Below are 24,382 nucleotides of genomic sequence, written 5' to 3'. Positions count from 1 at the left end.
AAAAAATATTGCGAAAAACCATAACCGAATCTATTTCTTTAGAGGAAATACGTGACCATTTCAGGGCCATAGATACAATTATAAGCGAATTAGTAAAGGACGCAGAAAATATAATGGAATATTTAACATATATACGAAAAGGCGAAATGCACCCTCAATTAATGCTAATTAATGACATTGTAATCCATTTAAAAGAAGCGGCAGCGCAACTGCCTGAAGGATTATATTTTCCTTTTAAAGTCCGCACAGACGACTGGTCAGCGATAGAAGAAAACACCGCGATAACAGCGTACTGTGATCCGACAACAATATATACTATTTTGCGTTTCCCTTTAATTGCGCAACCGACCTATGATATTGTAAAAGTAATAAAATTCCCCACACCATCCTATAATAATGTATACAATTATATCAAAATAGATAATCAAATAATTGTTATAGATAAAGAAAAATTAACATATGCGACAATGACGGAAAGCGAATTGCGAAATTGTAATAAAATTAATACACAATATGTATGTAAACGCAATTCACCTATACACCGCGTAGATTTAGACGCACCATGCGAAATTCAAATGTATACGCAGCGACAACATTATCAGAGCAAATGTAATGTAAGACACTATGTCTCGACCCACATGGATAGCATTACACCAAGAGCACACTTGGTTATACTAGACGGACGCCGAACAAACGATAACCATACAATGTGACGGTCAGCTCGAAAATAAAATAATAAGAAATACCGGCGAAATTACGCTAAACGGAAATTGTAAACTGACAACACCAGACACAATAATAGAAACAGAAGAAAAAACATACGAAACCGTTCTAGAAACCTTTCTACCTAGTATCAATATAACAATTCCAGGAGACGGAAATATAACAAGACATAACGAAGACACGCTAGAAAATATCTCACAACATCGTTTAGAATTAACAAACCTCAAAGCCAAATTAACAGATATAGATAACGACTTACAAAACAACGAACAAAACTTCTACGCAACGAAACAATTTATCTATCCGATGACATCTAGCGGAATAATAATAATATTAATTATTATAATCATTATAGTATTTTGGATAATAATACGACAAAGAAATAGAAACAAAGGACGACCATCAGTTAGGATAGTCGATGACTTTGGCATACCAAGATCAATATTAAAAAGGAGTCAAAGTACTAGATTTTAGAAATAAGAAACGATTATAAAACTACATTGTAAACGGGAATTATAATTGTACATAGCATTAGAAATAATTTTAACATAAAATAAGAAAGGAAGCGAAAAACTTCGTACCTCCGTTTTTCTTTTTTTTACGGGGGAAGAATGTTATAGCCCGAACTATAACCAGTAGTTATTAGAATATTATAAGATATTTTTACGTATAAAAGAGCGCTCTCGACAAACGCTCGTCGCGTGAAAACGCTAACGCAGCGAGACACGCGCGAAGCACCGGAAACCGCGAGATGCAAGCGAAGACCTGCGACTTCAACCTGCTTCGCTTGCAGTTAGAATAAAAACGCGTGAATATTACTAACCAATCAGAGACCTGTTTCCAAGGGCCTCTCCCGAAAGAAATTCAAGAAACAAAGATTATAAAAGACCGAGAGTCAGCCCGCGGGGCAATCGCAAGTTAAGATCTGAATGAGAAGTAACGAAATCGCTAATAAGAAAGAACATCAGAACGAGACTCACTAATAAAGACTTGAATTATTGAGAGGAATACGAATATACGCTCATCGAATGTTACGCGAATATATATTTAAAGAAAGGACGAGAAATAAAGTGAAACCATATTCAATCCGAAATAAAAATATATTTAAAGAAAAAACCAAAGAGAATAATCCTCCTATCTTCCTACGACGTCCCGGTCGACCCGAAGATCCTCATCCTTAATTCGGCGCAACCCCAGTGCCTTGTTCGAGGCACACAACACTTCTTTGGAGTTTATAATGCTTGTTACCAATAAGTTATTATCAGGTTTACGTGTCACGTGTAAGTAATGTATACTTTGAAGAAACGGATAATAAACATGTTGATGTTAAGTTTAATTAAAATTTTGTCGATATATGTTCCATCAGCAAATCAAACAAAATAATGCAAACTTTTCATTTTTACTTTTATTATTGTATAAGCATTTCTCTAAGAAAGTAAATTAATATCCATTGGGCTTATATTTTTTTTATATTTATTACATATTTAATTTAATATATGAGAAAATATTGATTTTAGATATCTATTAGGGAAAGAATATAACAAGGCTTAATCCATTTTTTTATTTTTATTTTTCTTATTATGTATTAAAATGATCAAAAAATAAAAAGATGTTACATCTAAATCTATTTTCATGTTATATGCAATATGCAAAATAATAAAGATAATTGTTAAAAGAAATAAAAAAACATTTAAACGTTTACTTAAACATTGCATAAAATATCTTTTAGAAATTGAAAACTTTAAGATAGCGAATTCTTTACTAATTTTTACATGATTATATTTAAAAGGAATATCTAAATGTTTTGTATTTGACTTACCTTAATCTATCTTTGTAGAATCACGAGCCGAATCACTTTAGCCAAAAATGAATTGCTTAATTCCGATGTTACCACTTCGAAAGATCACCGAAAACTGACGACGTTTGCGGTATGATAACATATGAAATACATAATCTTATGTATCAAAAGCTTCTCAAGGTTATACGTAATAATCATCTTATTCGATCGTTAGTAAATCGATAAAAGTCAATACATAATTAGAGTTTTCAAGAAACACTTTGTGTCTAATACATATAAAATAATTTTCAAGAAATTTAATTAAGAAAATTGTATGTTATATGCAAACAGAATTATAATTTTTATTTTTGTCTTATTTTTATAAAGAATTATTTCTTTCCTTGTTACAACTCATTGGATAATGTATGAAATAAGTACATTATTTTACATTTTTTCTATCTTTTTCTGAATTTTTATTCTACTGTAATGTGAGAAGAATTAAAAATTTTGTTATAATGATACGGAATCAGTAATGCAAAATTCAACTTTTTACAAGTAAATTAAATCAATGTGGCTTTCATATGAGAAACACAATTTAATTACCTTTTTACGCAGTACAAAAGTTTTATAGTAAAAACACATCTATTTAAACATCGTATTCATATTTTGAAACACAATACTTTTATAAAAAAGATTTTCTTTTTTCTTCAATATAAAACATTTTTTTCACAATTCTATTAATGTACATAATGTACATAAAGAGATGTTTATACAATGAATTTTTAGAAATTATGCACTTGTACATAATTATTTAATTTCTTTAAAAAAAATAATAGCTTTTCTTTTAATTTAATCAGTATCATTTAGTTCTTAAAGCCCTAAACAATTTTAATTTTGAAATTTAATGTGTGTTTGTAGTTAAATTAGTAACTCACACAATTTGATTAATTTTTTTATTTTATATTATCTCGATTTTTTCCTATTTTCTATAATTATCTTATTAAAACGCGCATAGTAAATAATATACCTAATTATAATTAAAAAATATTTTCAAGGTGTGAATTTTATTTTTCTTTGTTTTCTTGTACTTTACCTTCCTCTTTAGGAAAGATAGAAGAAAATTACTAATGGTAATTAATATACATATACATATTTTATTCATTTATACATTCTGATTTTACTTTATTTATCTTATTCCATGATTAAAAAATTAATATTATTGCACAATGTCATACATATATTTAAGAAATCGTAGAAAAATTTTTTAAAAGATACGAAATAAACATATATGTAAAATTATATATTTTGGCATGTTGAAATTATAATTACATTAAAGTTCGTTATTAAAATTTTCATTATTTTACAAGAAAAATAAACACCATTAATATATAATATTATAAAGATATTAATAATAAAATATTAATTATTGTAAACAGTAATATAAAATAGTATTGCTAATATTAATATTAACTATTACGTTATTGAATGTACTAAGTAAATATTAATAATAAATCAAATATTAATGTTTATATCCTACATGTATATTAAATTTTCTATCTTATATTTATATTATATTATTTGACATATCTTTATATTAATATTTAATAAAGTGTTATAAGTATAATTAATATACATAATATCATATACACATACATATGCATATATGTATAATAAGCATTACGTAAAAATTATTAATGTTTATATAAAATTAATAAAACTGAATAATATATAAAAACTAATTTAACATTTAAATACATTTAAACACATTTACAATATAATACAATATAATTAGAAATAATCAAGAAAATAATTGAAATCAAGTGCTCACGTAAGAAACAGGTAATTTATAAATAAATAATAAATATATAAAACATTAAAATATGTAAAAAATTATTTTAAATATTTATGATATAATATTGAACATTTAATAAAAATGAGTGTTTTACTGCATTTATATTATATACGTATTGAGCTTCTCGATTTTCTGATTCGAACAAACGGTGAAAAAATTGCATCTGATCGTCCATTTCATGAGAACGTGTTATTAACTTGTAGTGAATACTATATTTTAAATATGAGGGTCTTAATTTTTTCCCGCAAATTCACGTATCTAAAATTAATATTATTTTAATTTTGATTGTTTTATCAATCAAAATTTTGTAATTAATTATCACGAAAAACGAGTTTATTAAATAATTAGCATAAATTATATTGATATACAAGATATCTCCGAAAGAAACAGAAAAATACGTACATCATTTACAATATATGATATGTAATACATTGTGATAAAAAATAAGTAATTATAACGAAAATTTTATAATAAAACAAGTATAAAATTTACCTCGCCAAATAATTGTTTACCAGTATATGCATTATTAATAAGCACATTTAATACCACTTCTATACTGATTTGACTATAAAAAAATTATATATATATATATATATATATATATATATATATTTAATTCAGAGCTGTCCACGTTTTGCACTTTTCGGCCGATTTCCGAGGCTGACCGCCTAGCGGCCCCCACTAACGCTCGAGACCTTAGCAACGCGTCGCCCGATAACCATAGTGAGGGCCGCTAGGCGGTGAGCCTCGGAAATCGGCCGAAAAGTGCAAAACGTGGACAGCTCTGATTTAATTCATATACATATACATATATATGTCATATATGTATGTACATATTTTCATCAGACATAAATCGAAAGTCATAACATTGTCAAAAGTTCATAGCATTGTGCTCTCCAGAACATTTGTTTACATTAAAATATATTTATAAGATGTTTTTAAATACAGGAAAAATAAAATTTTTATGATTATAAAGAAAATGATAATAAAAACGTTTAATGTTGAAATATAAATATTGTTAAAAGTGTCAGTGATAATAAACGCATTCATGGAAAAAGAAGTTGAATAAAGATAGAGCCACTTTTACTTAAAGAAATTAACTGAGTAATCTGAAACTAATACGTAAACCAAATTATTAGAATATAAATTATAATTATTAGACGAATTATTAGACTAAGCTAATCCAACAAAAGAGTCAGGCTTTCCATGACTTATTTGCTAAGAGAAACAGATATATGTAAATTTTTATTAACCTTTATTAACCCATTCTCGCGTCCTTCTTTATTTCCTGTTTGACATACAAAATATTTTTGATATGCATGAAGAATTTTGATCAGATATATAAAAACAGATTTTTTAAAAATGTGATTTGTATAGAATTTAGTACATTACACATTTTATATTAATTTCACCTATCTCTAAATGCCATTTATAACTAAAATCAAAAGTAGTTATCTATTTGAACACTGGTATAACTACTTGTTTTTTTTTTATTTTTCAGTGTTAGTAAACAAAGTATATAAAGTTTAAAATTTTTTTTATGCAAATATGTATACAGACGTATAATACAGACATATTTTCAAATATCTCAAATAGATGTGCAAAAATTTGTTTCGCTTTAATATACACATGTTCAAATAATTAATTAATTAATTGTGCCAACTAGATAATATTCATATTGGATGCAATTCTGCGTCACTTCTTAGATCTATAATATTGTTCAGACAAAGTTTAAAATTTGGTCTGGCATTTGCTACACCCCAGCAACGCTGCATCAACTGATATAATGAGGATGGACAATCGAGAGGCATCTGCAACTTGCCTCCCTCGCGTACGTAACTTATCACTTCGAGATTAGATTTTGTTGTAGAGTAAGGTTGCTCACCCAATGATGTAATCTCCCACATTAGTACTCCGAATGACCAAACATCGCTCTGAGAAGTAAATATTCCGTTCGCTAGGTATTCCGGTGCCATCCAGCGAACAGGAAGCAGACCTTCTCCTTCCTAAAATAAAATTTTAACAAAGATAAATATCTTATTCTAATTATCCATTTTTGCAATAAATATTCTTAAGCAAAAAACTAATATTTTACATTATACATTTTGTTTACTAATATTTTGCATTATACATTATATACATATATATTGGAGAAATATATACAAAAATATATGCATAGTCTTCATTTTTCTTAAATTATATATATATATATATATATATATATATATATTTGATTAAAGATATATATAATATTATAAAAAGCTATAATAGAAAAACACTATCAAAAAGTTTCATCTTTTTTTATTAATTATATCTACCATGCGGTAATAGTCATTTCTGTAAATATCTCTAGCAAGTCCGAAATCACCGATTTTGACAATACGATTCTCACGATCTCTCGCAAACACTAAACAATTTCGGCACGCGAGATCTCTATGCACAAAGCGCAGCTCTTCTAAATAGCAACAGCCTCGCGCAACATCTTCGCACATAGCGAGCAAGTCTTGTAGACGCAAAGCGTGTAAATCAGAAGGTTGTAATATTCGACACTCTCTCAAATATTTTAGCAGATCAGTTTCCATTAATTCCAACACGAGTAATGGAGAATCCTCGTCTAAGCAGACAGCTAATAATCTTAACACATGTTCGTGTCTAAAGTGACTCATAAGTTTAGCTTCTTGCAAGAATTTCTTTTTTTCTTCGACAGAAGCACACTTTTCTAACATTTTTATGGCAACGGATGTCTCTGATCCCGGTTCTTCTAAATCCTTGACATTCCCTTGGTACACCTGCGAAATATTAAAAATTAATGTAACTTTTATTAAACAAGAAAAGATAATTTAATTTTATATAACATTATACATATATATTTTAATTTATTTTCAATAATTCAACGATAAAAAATAAAGTGCATATGTATATCTCATGAAAATTAGTGTATTACTATTTCTTTTAATTTAAAAAGTTGATTTATATATCCGAAAAAATTGTATTCTCATCTTAAGTATATGCCACTTATCTTTATAATATCTTCCAGTAAAATAAGCGGTAAAAAGATCCTCTTAATTTAGGAGAAAAATTCTCTAAAGAGATATTCTTAACATGCAAGAATATATACTTGATGAGATGTTTTTTTATCCGTGTATTATTAAAATTATTAATCAATATAACAAAAAACAGCCTTATAAATGGACATTTGTTACTTATTACATGTATATTTAAATGTTACACATATAATTGAATATTTTTTTATGTATTTGACATACTTAAATACACATTTTGCTTATTATGTTATTACTTTTAATATTGATTGTAAACTTATAAATTTATTATAAATTCAAATAATTTTACTTTATTAATTTTTATTTTAAATTTATTATTAATTTATTATATTTATTTAGTGCGGCGCTGAAGTTGCATAAAAAATAAGAATATATTCTCAATTTAAAAGAAGGAAATAATCTTATTCATTAAGAATATCTATTAAGAGGACTTATTAATGCATTTCAAGAAAACAATTTTTTCGGTGTAACATTTACTAAGAAATGTGTATTTCTTATTTCTACATCTAAACATTAATGACTTAAAATATGACATTACGAAAAATTTACCATTCCGAATGCGCCGCTGCCAAGGAGTTTCGTTAGTGTGATTTGCTCACGTCTGATTTTAGTCAGCATAAATTTATTTGGATTATATTGCAACGCAGGACTGTATAACGCATTATGCTGAACGTTTCCGATAAGTACCTCATGTAGAATCCTAGTCAAAACTTGCTCGTTATCTTCTCTGCGTTGTCGGTATACTGTTATATAAAGTTATAATATATTTAAATAATATTATGCATTGCAAATTTTAAATTTTGCTCTTTAAACAAATAAGTTAATGTTTTCTGAAAAATCTCTCCACTTATTACATTAATCATAATTTGTAATTTAAATAATTTGTATTAAATATACTTACAACAATAAATAAATTAGCAGATGCAGATTACAATAACGGTAGCAGCAAGGCTTAACATCAATGTTAGATTATATTGCGAAGCTCGAATTATCGAATCGTCACCTTTGTTACATACAAATATAGTTTTAATTTTTTTGTCTTATTTGAATATTTCTACTTATATTTTTATCATTAAAAATATTTAATTCTTAAAATTCAGTAATTCATTATATGTATGTAAAATAAACAGATCATATTAAAATATCTACATATTATCATATTTGCTTACCATGTGTTTGAAAAATAAATCTTTCATCAGATGGCCATGTAAAGTTCTCGTATTCAGGATATGTCAGTATTAAACGAAACTTGTATAAAGTTGCCGGTAGCAAGTTTTCTATATAATACATTACTGTTTCATCATAATTCGTCTCAAAATTATCTGCGATTTGCCACTTTTGCATCACATCATTTTTGTATTCCAGTATGTAATGTATCGTCAGATTAACGCTAGGAATCCACGAAATATTCATATTGTTTTTGTTAACTCCGCTCAAAGTAATATTGTTCGGTTCCGAGTACGTGTACACAGTTTTGCTCAAACTGTCATTATATAAATTGCTGTAGTTAGCTGGATACACACGTACATATACAAAGTATTTCTGTTCTGGCAGCAACGGTTGGATTATAAAAAATATTGTAAAAAATTTGTTGTCTACTTTATTATTAATAAATGGTTCTTCTATCGGTTGCGTGCTGTTCACCAAGTTAATTGACTCCCAATATACTCTATAAGTTACTGTCGCACAATTCAGTTTCGTGTGTAGCATCCAATAAACTGCCGCTATAGTCGGCGTCAGAACCTGAACGTTCACATTTTCTGGTGCATTGAGTTTGCTTTCGTTAGTTCTTAGTATGACTTCCGATCGGAATTGCAGGTCCATCGATAATGGATCAGAGTAAAAATTGCTCACAGCTAGCTTCAGCTTGTATTTTGTAAACGGTGTTAAATTCTGAATATCATAATATTGCTCGTATGTCTGTATATAGAATTCATCGAACTTGTTATGAAGATTATTATTCAAACAGCTTACGTAGATGATTTATTTAATAGTAGGTATGTTGTTTTTGCATTTGTGCTTGCGATTTGGTTTTGTAAAGTTCAAAACAATACTGTGCGCTGTTATTTTTACTATTGTAATATTATAATTCTTTTCATCAGGCGTAAGGCATTCCGTCCGAGGATATGGTTGTAAGGAGGATGATTTACCAAACGATATTATGGGAGCAAAGTGATCCGTGCTTTTTATTATTTGCACGTGTTTAGATGCGTTTTTTTCACTGTCGAGAAGTGCATACTTCTTTTTTAAAATATAAAGATAAGTACCTGATGATGTATTTACATTATATCTATTTGCATAAATGTTTGTTTTATAAATTATCAAATGTGACGTAAACATCGTGCCAATTTCAGCGATTGAAATTGAATTGCATTTATTTATTTTAATGTTCGCCACAAATAATTCATGTCTTTCTAGCCAGTATATTAGCGGCTCCTCTGTATTTGTGATGTCAAGTATCATATCATAATAAAATCTTGAGAATGATACATCGTATGCACAGAAGGTCGTATTGGTTTCTAAAAAAGGTTGCACATTTTTTCCGTCAAGATCCGATTTCATTATTACAAACTGCATATCTAAAAACTCTTCTATCCTATATAAAAATCTGGAAAATATATATATTATTCTAAATGTGTATTATAAAACATAATTTTAATCATGAAGTTAAAAGAATAATAAGCTTAGGTTGTTACAATTTTATGATAATTAATAATTTTATGATTCTTTATCTTTATTACAAAATCATAGTGAATTACTGCAAAATTGGAAAATAATATAAATTCTTAACTGAAAGAGACAAAAATGTTCATTTTTTCAAGTGAATAAAAGTTAATGTACCTCATAGACGGCTGTATAGTTAAATAAATAAGATTTTCTCTGCTCAAAATCTTATCATATTTGACTATGCCATTTTGCCACATTGTTAAGTCCAGCTTTATAATGGATTTTGCTGAGTCGTCATATTCCATCCAATATAGATTTCTTCCTATCCAATCGATGCAGAGATTGCGTGAATTTATTTTAAGGCTAGTTATTTTTGTAATATTATTTGTATTCATATCCCATATCATTAAATCTTTTGTATACTCAAGCACATTAATAATCGACTGGAGCCAATAAATTTTATGTTCTGCTACAGAATAAGCGACATCTCTTGTAATAAAATTGTCATTAGGGATATTAAAGTTATTAACGTAGTTTCTTGAATCTAGGTCCCATATTTTGATACTTCTCCTTGTTTTTATTAATAATTGAGGTATCGGATTTTCATGCGTGGTTGATACGTTCATTAAATCCGTATAAGGACCAGCACCAGCTTTAGTATGCGCTCGTACTCGATAATAGTACGTTGTATTAGGTTTTAGATTATGTTCTGTGCTCCATTATAGTTAAAATAATTTTGTCGTCACAGATTTGAATCTTTTTTAGGTTTTCGATGTACCAACATTGTACTGTATATCCTTGTATCACTTTGTTTCCAAATTTAGGTCGATTCCATCTGTAAGATAAATTTTAGTCTTTTCATATTTAACATTTTTTAACAAAATTAATATTTTTATATGTTAAATTTTAGAGAGAAAAAGGATATAGACTAAGAAGTTAGATTCTTCACCTGAATGTTACAGAAATGTTGATTTTTTCATTTAGAAATCCTTTGAACTCTACGAATGCTCTTGGCTTGCTTGGAATTTTTCCTACAGATTTTAAGATGGTACATATTAATATCTTTAAGTTGATTATCTCGGTAAATTAAAGAAAATAATAATAATTTAACGTGCAATGAAAATATAGAAAAAAGAAAAAAAAACTTATATAACAAAATTAACGTAGCAAGTCTTTAAAATAATGAAATAACATACAATCCTTGTGAATGTGTGTGTGTATGTATGTGTTTCAAGATTTATGTTAGAGAAGTAATTGCTAAGTTATAAACAAAAAAGCTTCCAATAAGGTGCTAAATACTTTTCTAAAATTTCCTATTTATTCACAAATCAGAAGTATATTATTTGCGACAGATTTAAAACAAACAAGAAAAATAATGAAATTGATGGTGTTATCTAAATTCTGCTTTATTTTACATACAGTGTATACATTTTTTTCTCTCTTTTCGAAAATAAATTTTATATTACCTTTGTTATTAGAAAATAGTTTGATATTTTTTTAAATTTAATTTTTACTCCCTCTTAAATTTACATTATACTTACAACTTTTAAATTTTTTGTTAATTTTTTATTAACGTTCTATATATTCATTGCATCTTACCAATAGATTCAGGGTTCATGGACATATTTGCAAATGTAACTTCATCGTCTTCATCGACTTCATTTCTTCACTGCAAAAACAAGTGTGTTACTTTTACACATTTTAAGCGTGTCATTCTGTAGACACTTTTTACACGTTTCATCGTGTGTAAAATAAGAACACACGTGTGTTGCATGTATGCATCTATGCGTGTTGTTTTTACACGTTTTACGCGTGTTCGTGTTGGATAATTGCCGCCAAAATTTTAGGGGTGTTATCTGGGGTCTTATATATATATATATATATATATATATATATATATATATACACTTTATATTAATACATATTTTATTACATTAGCGTGTGCCAATGATTAATATACATATATGAAGCGAACTATGATAAATAATATATGTATATATATATATATATATATATATATATATATGTATATATACACTGTGGATGTTATGTTATGTGAATAATATGATAAACTATGTGATAAATATATATTTTACACCTATTAATCTAAATCCTGAATTTTTTATCACGATATTTGCCGCCAAAATTAGGGATGTTCGACAGCTGTAGAAGTAACGTGCAAAATGTTGCATTATGTGTATACGATGTACATGATGCAACATTTTGCACATTACTTCTACAGCCGTCGAACACCCCTAAAATTGTTTTACAGCGGGATTTCTAATTTTTTTGATTCATTTTTCGTATGAATTTGTGGATCGTGTGATTTTTAATGTCGGTTCCAAGTACCTTATGGTCAATAAAACCCATTACATTATCGTACGCCAATGGATACGCTGTGTCCCAAATATAATATGTAGCCAGCAAACCCATGACGATTTTGACAACCGTAGGATTAATTTATTTATATGTTTATATTAAATTTTTATTTCTTTTATACGAATTTAAACACAAAATACAAACTTTTAATATTGATCTGATCAATTATTAATGATTTTATAAATTATAATATTTTGTTATACATATATATGTATGGAGTTGTGTTTACATATACAGGGTGTCCGGTAATAGTCGCATCAACCGTCGTGTGCAGGTAGAGCTAGTTAAACCGAGTAGAAAAGTCCTCTACCATTTTGCGATATTCTCAATAATAAGAGAGAAATAAATTAAAGAAAATCAGCCAATTCGCGCGATGATAAGCGTGCGGCGAGAAGAGACAGCCCACTCGGGGGTCCAGAGTTAGCGCTACTCGTATGGAGTTACTGTCTTTTGTAAAGCGCTCCTCCCCGCTTCATCGCGCGCTTAGCAACCGTGTAACATTATACTGTTTCTTTTCGCCGCATGCTTAGTAACGACATAAAACTGGGCTGTCTCTTCTCGTCGTCGTTACGCGAATTGGCCGATCTTTATTAATTAATATCTCTCTTATTATTGAGAATATCGCAAAATGGTAGAGGACTTTTCTACTCGGTTTAACTAGCTCTACCTGCACACGACGGTTGATGCGACTATTACCGGACACCCTGTATATATTTTAGTTAGGTAGCATGTTATATAGGTAGGTCTATATATTAGTTAGCTTATATATTATACATTTTTATTACATAGTTAGTCATTATATATTTTCTTTAGTTCTTTGTATTTTTTTTCAATTAATTTTTTTTTACACTTATAAATGTGTTTCTTTTTTCCGTGTTAGTTTCGCTCGTGCGTTATTATCAACGTGTGTTGTACCGTACAATATGTGTAACATAGTACTTTCTGTATTATATCAACACGCTTTAAGTGTGTTTGAATTAACGTGTTGTTAACGAGTTGCGTCGAGAAAATGTGTTTAACACCTACACTACAAAAAATGGCCGTGTTCGATGTGTGTTCAACGTGTGTAGAAATAACACATAACACACTTTTCTCACGTGTACTGAACGGCTGCTGTGTTGATACTACACACTTTGAATAGAATAATACGTGTACAATACACGTAAATGTGTAGTTTTAATATGGTTAGGTGTTATATACACTTCTCGATTACAACTCGTTAACAACACGTTAATTCAAACACACTTAAAGCGTGTTGATATAATACAGAAAGTACTATGTTACACATATCGTACGGTACAACACACGTTGATAATAACGCACGAGCGAAACTAACACGGAAAAAAGAAACACATTTATAAGTGTGTAAAAAAATTAATTGAAAAAAAATACAAAGAACTAAAGAAAATATATAATGACTAACTCTGTAATGGGTGACTAATCATGTAATAAAAATGTATAATATATAAGCTAACTAATATATAGACCTATCTATATAACATGCTACCTAACTAAAATATATATATGTAAACACAACTCTATACAAATATATGTATAACAAAATATTATAATTTATAAAATCATTAATAATTGATCAGATCAGTATTAAAAATTTGTATTTTGTGTTTAAATTCGTATAAAAGAAATAAAAATTTAATATAAACATATAAATAAATTAATCCTACGGAAAATCCATACGAAAAATGAATCAAAAAAATTAGAAATCCCGCTGTAAAACAATTTTAGGGGTGTTCGACGGCCGTAGAAGTAATGTGCAAAATGTTGCATCATGTACATCGTATACACATAATGCAACGAATACGCGTAAAACGTGTAAAAACAACACGCATAGATGCATACATTCAACACACGTGTGTTCTTATTTTACACACGATGAAACGTGTAAAAAGTGTCTACAGAATAACACGCTTAAAATGTGTAAAAGTAACACACTTGTTTTTGCAGTGTAACCATATTAAAACTACACATTTACGTGTATTGTAAAACGAATATTCTGTTCAAAGTGTGTAGTATCAACACAGTAGCCGTTCAGTACACGTGAGCAAAGTGTGTTATGTCTTATTTCTACACACGTTGAACACACATCGGACACGCCCATTTTTTGCAGTGTTATAGTCACGCTATCAGAATAATTCTGATCCGGCTGGAGATTTTGTAAAATGAGATGATTGTTGTTTTCGGGCACTGGAATATCCTTAATGAAACATAACATAAAAAAGAAATAAGTAAGGCAGCTAGGCCAGAAATTCCACGGTATCATTAATGATAAATAAAATAGTAAATATAAAAATATATATAAATAAGATTACCATAAAAAATAACATATATGTCGAAATAACTAAAATGAGCATAAAATTTTTTGTTTTGGAAAAATATAAGCATGATATTTTTATTTATAATTCCATTCCTCATTTATAATGTGTTAAATATTATGTAATTTCATTTCTAAAATATTTATTTCTATTATTTTTCAACATATTTTCTTGCAATATATCAAACATGATTCTTGTATTAATAAAAAAGTCACGCAGAATAGGCAGAATAACGATTATTTAATAAGAATTCATAATTGGTTCCATTTTAACAAATGATATATGAAAATGTTACACTCTTCGATTCCTGAAGCAATTTTGCTGATAGTTAGAGCTAATGATTTAGTCTTTTAGCGATTGTTAGTTAACTTTTTAGAACAAGCGAGTTTACTTTTTAATAATCCGTCAGTTAGGCTTAAAATTTCAATAATAACGTTTGTATTTCAAGAATAAAAATGTTTAAAATATTGTCTTTTATGTGTATATATGTGATTATACAAATTATATTAATTTTTGTACTTAAAATTTTTTCGAAATTCTTTTTGATTATTGTTATATCTTTTAACGCAAACAAATTCTAGAAAACAGGATACCATATACTTTCGATTGACATTATCACGTTATATAAGAATATGTGTATATTCTACATATAACTATTTAAATGGATATCTATATTCATATGGCTATATAAATGGATATACTATGAATGTTATATATATATACATTTTTCTAGTTAGATTGGAATAGATTGCTGTTACGTATATTGTTCATTTAACTATTGGCCCTATAAAGTTAATTGATACAATTTGAATTTTATTATACCAATATAGTCGACATTCCTTTATATGTAAATAGCACAAATGTAACTATACTTGGCACATCAAAATGACGCTGACTTTTTGAATTAATTTAGTTAAATAAAAATTATTTTACATGTCTTATTATATATATATCATTAAATTATTATAAATATTTAATAAAGTAAATAAGATCTTTTTACAAATTGATGAAAAATCATAAAACTCAATTCAAGTGTCATATACAGTATGTATGTATGTATCAAAATAGTGAAAAATTAACAGAGAATCTCTTTAATATTAATCATTATTATTCTTAAAAATAGCAATAGAAACACAAACATAATACAGTCAAATTTTAATATTTCGTCTTAATTAAGTTTAATTTTGTACTATATTTGTTAGAATTTAATTTATATCTCTATAAATCCATATATGGCGCTTGAGGTAGTACTATATCAAGTGCTGCCCCTAGTAACTTATGTATCGAGTATGCGCTCTCTTATATAGCTTTAGCGTATGTCTTTTTGTCCTGTCTTGACTTATTTTCCGTCCGTTGCCCTGTGATTATATTTTTTAGTCTAACCAAGTGTTATTATTTATCACTGCATTCCTCATCCCGTAAAGTATACCTGCTACAATACAAATTATACATCCATTTATAAGCAAAATAAAATTTTCAAGTTCTATACATCCTTTCTCAATGCATCATACTTTTTAGTTTTTTGTATAGTTTTATTTTATTATATTATACAGTATGTAATATTATTATATTACACGTTTTAGTTACTCAAATAAACTGCACTGTTACTTGTAATAAAATTTAATTGTTTTTTAATGAAGCGAAAAAAATCTCTTACCTGCGTGAAATTTAAATCCGGACACACACACTGCAAAAAATGGGCGTGTTCGATGTGTGTTCAACGTGTGTAGAAATAAGACATAACACACTTTGCTCACGTGTACTGAACGGCTGCTGTGTTGATACTACTCACTTTGAATAGAATAATACGTGTACAATACACGTAAATGTGTAGTTTTAATATGGTTAGGTGTTATACACACTTCTCGATTACAATTCGTTAACAACACGTTAATTCAAACACACTTAAAGCGTGTTGATATAATACAGAAAGTACTATGTTACACATATTGTACGGTACAACACACGTTGATAATAACGCACGAGCGAAACTAACACGGAAAAAAGAAACACATTTATAAGTGTGTAAAAAAAATTAATTGAAAAAAAATACAAAGAACTAAAGAAAATATATAATGACTAACTCTGTAATGGGTGACTAACCATGTAATAAAAATGTATAATATATAAGCTAACTAATATATAGACCTATCTATATAACATGTTACCTAACTAAAATATATATATGTACACTGCAAAAACAAGTGTGTTACTTTTACACATTTTAAGCGTGTTATTCTGAAGACACTTTTTACACGTTTCATCATGTGTAAAATAAGAACACACGTGTGTTGCATGTATGCATCTATGCGTGTTGTTTTTACACGTTTTACGCGTGTTCGTGTTGGATAATTGCCGCCAAAATTGTAGGGGTGTTATCTGGGGTCTTATATATATATATATATATATATATATATATATATACACTTTATATTAATACATATTTTATTACATTAGCGTGTGCCAATGATTAATATACATATATGAAGCGAACTATGATAAATAATATATGTATATATATATATATATATATATATATATGTATATATACACTGTGGATCGATATGTTATGTGAATAATATGATAAACTATGTGATAAATATATATTTTACACCTATTAATCTAAATCCTGAATTTTTTATCACGATATTTGCCGCCAAAATTAGGGATGTGTATACGATGTACATGATGCAACATTTTGCACGTTACTTCTACAGCCGTCGAACCTAAAATTGTTTTACAGCGGGATTTCTAATTTTTTTGATTCATTTTTCGTATGGATTTTCCGTAGGATTAATTTATTTATATGTTTATATTAAATTTTTATTTCTTTTATACGAATTTAAACACATAATACAAACTTTTAATACTGATCTGATCAATTATTAATGATTTTATAAATTATAATATTTTGTTATACATATATTTGTATAGAGTTGTGTTTACATATATATATTTTAGTTAGGTAGCATGTTATATAGATAGGTCTATATATTAGTTAGCTTATATATTATACATTTTTATTACATGGTTAGTCACCCATTACAGAGTTAGTCATTATATATTTTCTTTAGTTCTTTGTATTTTTTTTCAATTAATTTTTTTACACACTTATAAATGTGTTTCTTTTTTCCGTGTTAGTTTCGCTCGTGCGTTATTATCAACGTGTGTTGTACTTAATAATTGATCAGATCAGTATTAAAAGTTTGTATTATGTGTTTAAATTCGTATAAAAGAAATAAAAATTTAATATAAACATATAAATAAATTAATCCTACGGAAAATCCATACGAAAAATGAATAAAAAAAATTAGAAATCCCGCTGTAAAACAATTTTAGGGGTGTTCGACGGCCGTAGAAGTAACGTGCAAAATGTTGCATCATGTACATCGTATACACATAATGCAACGAATACGCGTAAAACGTGTAAAAACAACACGCATAGATGCATACATTCAACACACGTGTGTTCTTATTTTACACACGATGAAACGTGTAAAAAGTGTCTACAGAATAACACGCTTAAAATGTGTAAAAGTAACACACTTGTTTTTGCAGTGATAGTACTTTCTGTATTATATCAACACGCTTTAAGTGTGTTTGAATTAACGTGTTGTTAACGAGTTGTAATCGAGAAGTGTGTATAACACCTAACCATATTAAAACTACACATTTACGTGTATTGTACACGTATTATTCTATTCAAAGTGTGTAGTATCAATACAGCAGCCGTTCAGTACACGTGAGCAAAGTGTGTTATGTCTTATTTCTACACACGTTGAACACACATCGAACACGCCCATTTTTTGCAGTGTGAGGATTGTCCAGAACGGTATGATTCTGTGTCAAAATCGCGATAGCTGCCTTCACCAGCATTAAACTTTTCAATAAAACGTATAATTTCAACTTAAACATAATAATTTCGGTGAATGATGGCGCTCAATTTTTAGTCACCAGTGTTGTTTTTCTTTTTATTCTGTGGATGATTCAGATCTAATCGATACTTTATTATGTTCTCGATGAATTCTTTAGAATCCAGTTTGCGAATCGCATTATTATCTTCCAATTTTTAAAAGTATCTTTTTATTATTAATATATATCTTAGATCATATGAGAACTTCTAGTAAGTAAAAGGTAATTTTTATAATTTTTCGATGACAACCAATAACAATACAAAGCGACACGTATTCACTCCTGATTGTATCGAAGATAATAATATATCTTTTTTCTAATTTTTTTTAAATATTTCGTAAAAATATAATCAATAAAAAGATAATTGAACAATTTATAAGTAATCCAAAAATGATAGAATTTTTAATTTTTTATCACTTTCACCGCTATTCAAGCATAAAATATTATCCACGTTGATATTTGTCATATTTTTTGTTTCACTAAAAATATAAACACTTATGATTACTTTTTTTATGCATATTGTATACTGTATACTATGCACGTTTTTAAAATCCACTATTTGTGCATATTGTTGTGTGATATTTATATGACAGTATTTGAATCAAATGACGCGCAACATTGTCTTTTTTCGTGGCAATCGCAATCGTAACTGACTCCGCAGACTAGACCGATCTGATCATGCTTTATTTGCTGCCCTCTGTTTATGATTCACTTCTCTCTGCTTGATCGATGACACTCATTGTCAGTGTTTCTTCCAACAGTTACTTATTCCAACAGCTTTCACGAATAATTATATTCTATATATATACAGGGTGTCCCATAATTCGTGAACCACCCGTCAGTTGCAGGTAGAGCATGTTGAACTGAATAGAAAAGTCCTCTACCATTTTGCGATTTTCGCAATAATTAATGAGAAATAAATTAAAGAAGATCAGCCAATTCGCGTGACGACGGCGAGAAAAGACAGCCCAGTTTCATATCGTTACTAAGCATGCGGCAAAAAGAAACAGTATAATGTTACACGGTTGCTTGGCGCGCGATGAAGCGGGGAGGAGCGCTTTACAAAAGACAGTAACTACATACGAATAGCGCTAACTCTGGATCCCCGAGTGGGCTGTCTCTTCTCGCTAAACGCTTATCATCGCTCGAATTGGCTGATTTTCTTTAATTTATTTCTCTCTTATTATTGAGAATATCACAAAATGGTAGAGGACTTTTCTACTCGGTTTAACTAGCTCTACCTGCACACGACGGTTGATGCGACTATTACCGGACACCCTGTATATATATATTTATACATATATATATCTATATTTATACATATATATATATATTTTATATGAGGCGCATTTTTAAAGTAAGGTCCGGTTTAAAATAAAAAAAGATCTTGACATTTAAAAATAATTTATTATAAGCAAAAACTTCTACAAGCTTACTTTATTGCAATAAATTTTGTGTTCTGGTATCGAACAATCGAATTCGAACATCGTATTAAAATCATGATTAAAGAGATTAGCGTAGGTTCTTGATTCCAGATCCCATTTGAATACTTTTATGCAATACGAATCAATTAATCTATACGAATTATGCAATACGAATTAATTAATAAATAATTAAGGTATTGGCTTTTTATGCGTCGTTGATACGTTCATTAAATCTGTATAAACTTCTTAAATAGCTGATTTCTGTCAAAAAATATTAATGAAAAATTAATTTGTTAATTAAATTATAAAATAATAATATATTAAGAATATTAAAATAGTAATACGTTGTAAAATGATACGCTATAATATCTTATTCGCAAATAATATTTTTTTTACAGAAATCAGTTTATAACTGTCAAAAATATTAATCCAGTTTAAAATATTGTAACATATTATTTAAAACATTACTTTTACTTATGTAATATATTAATATGAAAATTTAATTAGCAAATAAACGCCTCAAATAGCTGCTTTCTTTAAAAAGTCTTAATTAAGCTTTAAAAAGTTAATTTGCTAATTAAGTTGTAAAATATTATGTTAAAAAAATTAAAATAGTGATATGTTGTAAATAATATGTTATAATATCTTATTCTGGATTATAATATTTTTTTCCTAGAAATTAGCTGATAACTGTCAAAAATATTAATCGAGTTTAAAGTATTATAACTCATTATTTTAAAAATATTATTTTTGATTCTGTAACATATATTATTATTATAAATATTTAATTAGCAAATAAACGTCTTAAATAGCAGATTTCTGTCAAAAAATATTAATTTGTTAGTTAAATTTTGAAATAATAATATATTAAAAATATTAAGATAGTAATATGTTGTAAAATAATAATATATATTTTTTTTCATTCGATCGCTTTTCCACTTAAAAATTTTGAAAAATTGCGAAATTTAATTATGTTTATATTTTTGTTTTTGATACAATCGAATATACTACAATCGTTACATTGTACATTGGGATTAATCGAAGAAAATATACTATATAGTTTTATAGCTTGATTATATAAATCATTATAATCGATCTTGAAATAGTTTTATCAAGTAAGAGAAAACTCAAAATTTATCGAGATACATGGAGGGGAGAACATCAATTCGATTAGTGGTATTTAAATCATTGTGAAGATTACATGGAACATTGGTCATAGTCGAGAATCGTATGAAAGCCGATCGAGTATAAAAATATCTACAAGAAGAGAAAATTGTTATGTTAAAAACGTTACAAACGTTATGTGTTTTACTAAAACTGTTAATGCTAACGAAAATGACCATAATGTTTTCGTCAGGAAATCTAGGGATTCTGGAAAATCTTTGAAGCTCCGGTCCAAGAAGTTACAAAGAAAAGTATTTTCGTATACTCTAATTTATATACTTTACGCTAATAATAGATTTTTTCATGAAGAAAATTGAATGTTATATATTGCAGACAATACACTATTTGTGTAATTAAAACTGTATAATACGTAAAACTAAAGAGTTTTAATTTTAAAAAAAATGTATATAAAGTTTATTAATTTTACGTCACACATTCAAAAATCAATGTTATGTAATCAAATTAAAACTTAAAATTAAATTTAATTCAGACGATATATTAAAATTATTAAGCAATATGTATTATTATAATATAATTGTTAGATTTAAAAGAAAGAATTTTAAAAATTAATGATTTCGTTCATTTCATTTTTTTTGTTACTTAATAAGTTTGTGACACATTTACATAAATTGTTTGTAATTTCTAAAACATTTTTATTTCTCTAGATATGTTCAAATTTACTAATTTTTATTTAAAACTTGCAGGGTAATTTATTTTTTATTTAACGAAATTAATATAGAAAATTTTAGTTAAAATAATTCGCATGCTCAACGGCTACTAAACATCGAAGTGAAAGATTGGTGAAGTTGAACTTCGAATTGGGGACAATTAATCAATCTATGAATAATATGCGCAATAAGCTGTCACTTTTGCTATATGTGAGAATTTATATACACTATTTATCACTTAATGTATATATATATATATATATATATATATATATATATATATATGTTATATATGTATGTACATATTTTTATCAGATATAAATCTAAAGTTTATAGCATTGCGCTCTCGAGAAAATTCGTTTGCATTAAAAAATATTTCATAAGATGTTTTCAAATACAGGAATTTATAAAATTTTTATGATCATGAAGAAAATGATAATAAAAATATATATATCTTATATATATGTTAAAATATAAACATTATTGAAATTTTAGTGATAACAAACGCACTCGTGAAAAAGAAAGTCAAGTTAAGATAGAGTTACTTATTAGAAGAAATTAATTAATTATTTTGAAACTAATATAAAAACTGAATTATGAGTCAAAATTCCTTCAACAATCGAAGAAAGTCATGCTCCCATGATTAATTTATTAAGAGAAATAGTTCTTACTTAGAGAAAAAATACAGAAAAAAGTTTCTTACTTGTTTAAAGTTTTAAATAAACATGCAATGCCATAATGAGATAAGTTGGAATCTTTTTTCAAGAAGTCATTTGATTCTTCTCTGAGACAACATCTATGCAACTAGCGAATTTACGGAGTACGGAATTCTCTACCACTTTCTAATAAAGCATTGACTTGGCCTAATTAAAAAGCGTTTGTCATTTTCGTGCTATGATACTGAATTAATATGATAATATATAAAATTTTAATCTCTAAAATGATATACTTTTTATTTATCATTCGGTAAATTCTTTAAAGCTAATTTACGAATCGCAAGTTATATCTTTCTCTTACGTATTAAGATTTCTCTTTGTAACAGATCACGATGGATCTGCATTCGAGCAGTCATACAACTTCTAGTAAATATATAGTTTATTACCTATCTTTGAAAAATGAATTATGAAATGAAAATGATAAGTTCACATACAGATATACCTATATATATAAACGTATAATACAGACAGTATAATTTCAAATATCCCATAGATGTAAAACTCATCGTTTCTTCTTAACATATATATATACAAACAATTAATTAATTGCCGGCTATATAATATTCATTGATGCGTCGGATTCACTATTGCGTCTTCTGTGTCGCTTCTTAGAGCTATAATATTGTTCAGACAAAGTTTAAAGTTTGGTCTCTCATTCGCTGCACTCCAGCAACGCTGCATTAGTTGGTATAACGAGGATGGACAGTTCAGAGGCATCTGCAATCTGCCTCCCGTGCGTACATAATCCATCACTTCGAGATTAGTTCTGGTAGAGTAAGGTTGCTCACCTAACGATGTAATCTCCCACATTAGTACTCCGAATGACCAAACATCGCTATAAGAAGTAAATATTCCGTCCACTAAGGATTCCTGTGCCATCCAACGAACAGGAAGCAGACCTTCTCCTTCCTAAAATATAATTTTAACAAAGTTATATTTTCTATTCTAATTATCCATTTTTGCAATAAGTATTCTTAAGCAAAAAACGTTTACTAATATTTTGCATTATACATTATACATATACAGGATGTCCCATTTTAATCTCCCCAAGCAAACATCTCGAAAAATATGGAAGATACGAAAAAATGTTTCGGACAAAAGTTGTTGGACTTGAAGGGGGACAGATGATGAAAATATGGACTTGACCTTGAATGACCTATTGAAGGTCAGGTCAAGGTCTTCGTTGTTTTCTTAAATAGAACCCCCTAATTGTTGCACATTCTTTTAGGCCTTGTTGAAACGTTTTCAAAACACTACCTATTGATGTCTCTTACGCAAGCCGTTCCTAAGATACGAAGCTTCAAAGTTGACATATCACCGGCATTTGCATTATCCAATGTACACCGTGGAGAGGTTGTTCAGTCAAATTGTGTATGTGTGCGTGTGTGTGCTTCTTTAGTAAAACTTTTATCTCTCTTTCTCTACCATTTTCTTATTCTTTCCCTTACATTAAAATAACCAGAAGAAAAATAATTAGAGAAAAGTTAAACTACAGAAGCACACACACACACACATACACAATTTGAACAACCTCCCCGCGGTGTACATTGGATAATGCGAATGCCGATGATATGTCAACTTTGAAGCTTCGTATCTTGGGGAACGGCTTGTGTAAGAGACATCAATAGGTAGTGTTTTGAAAACGTCTCGGCAAGGGCTACAAGAATATGCAATAAAAAATAGGGGGTTCCATTTAAGAAAACAT

At 28.0% G+C, this 24,382-nt stretch overlaps 3 pseudogenes; all 3 read right to left on the bottom strand.

The window, feature by feature from the left end:
* Positions 1-5,972: 5,972 nt before the first annotated feature.
* On the bottom strand, positions 5,973-9,993 carry LOC145947034 (proto-oncogene tyrosine-protein kinase ROS-like; annotated as a pseudogene).
* Positions 9,994-10,200: 207 nt separating this feature from the next.
* Positions 10,201-11,705, bottom strand: LOC145947027 (proto-oncogene tyrosine-protein kinase ROS-like; annotated as a pseudogene).
* Positions 11,706-23,038: 11,333 nt separating this feature from the next.
* Positions 23,039-23,990, bottom strand: LOC145947026 (insulin-like growth factor 1 receptor pseudogene; annotated as a pseudogene).
* Positions 23,991-24,382: the final 392 nt, after the last annotated feature.

This window comes from Prenolepis imparis, unplaced genomic scaffold (genome assembly GCF_030444845.1).
Source record: "Prenolepis imparis isolate NDT839.2.m4 unplaced genomic scaffold, iyPreImpa1.0 SCAF_38, whole genome shotgun sequence".
Taxonomy (NCBI): domain Eukaryota; kingdom Metazoa; phylum Arthropoda; class Insecta; order Hymenoptera; family Formicidae; genus Prenolepis; species Prenolepis imparis.
This window is presented reverse-complemented; position numbering and strand designations above follow the sequence as displayed.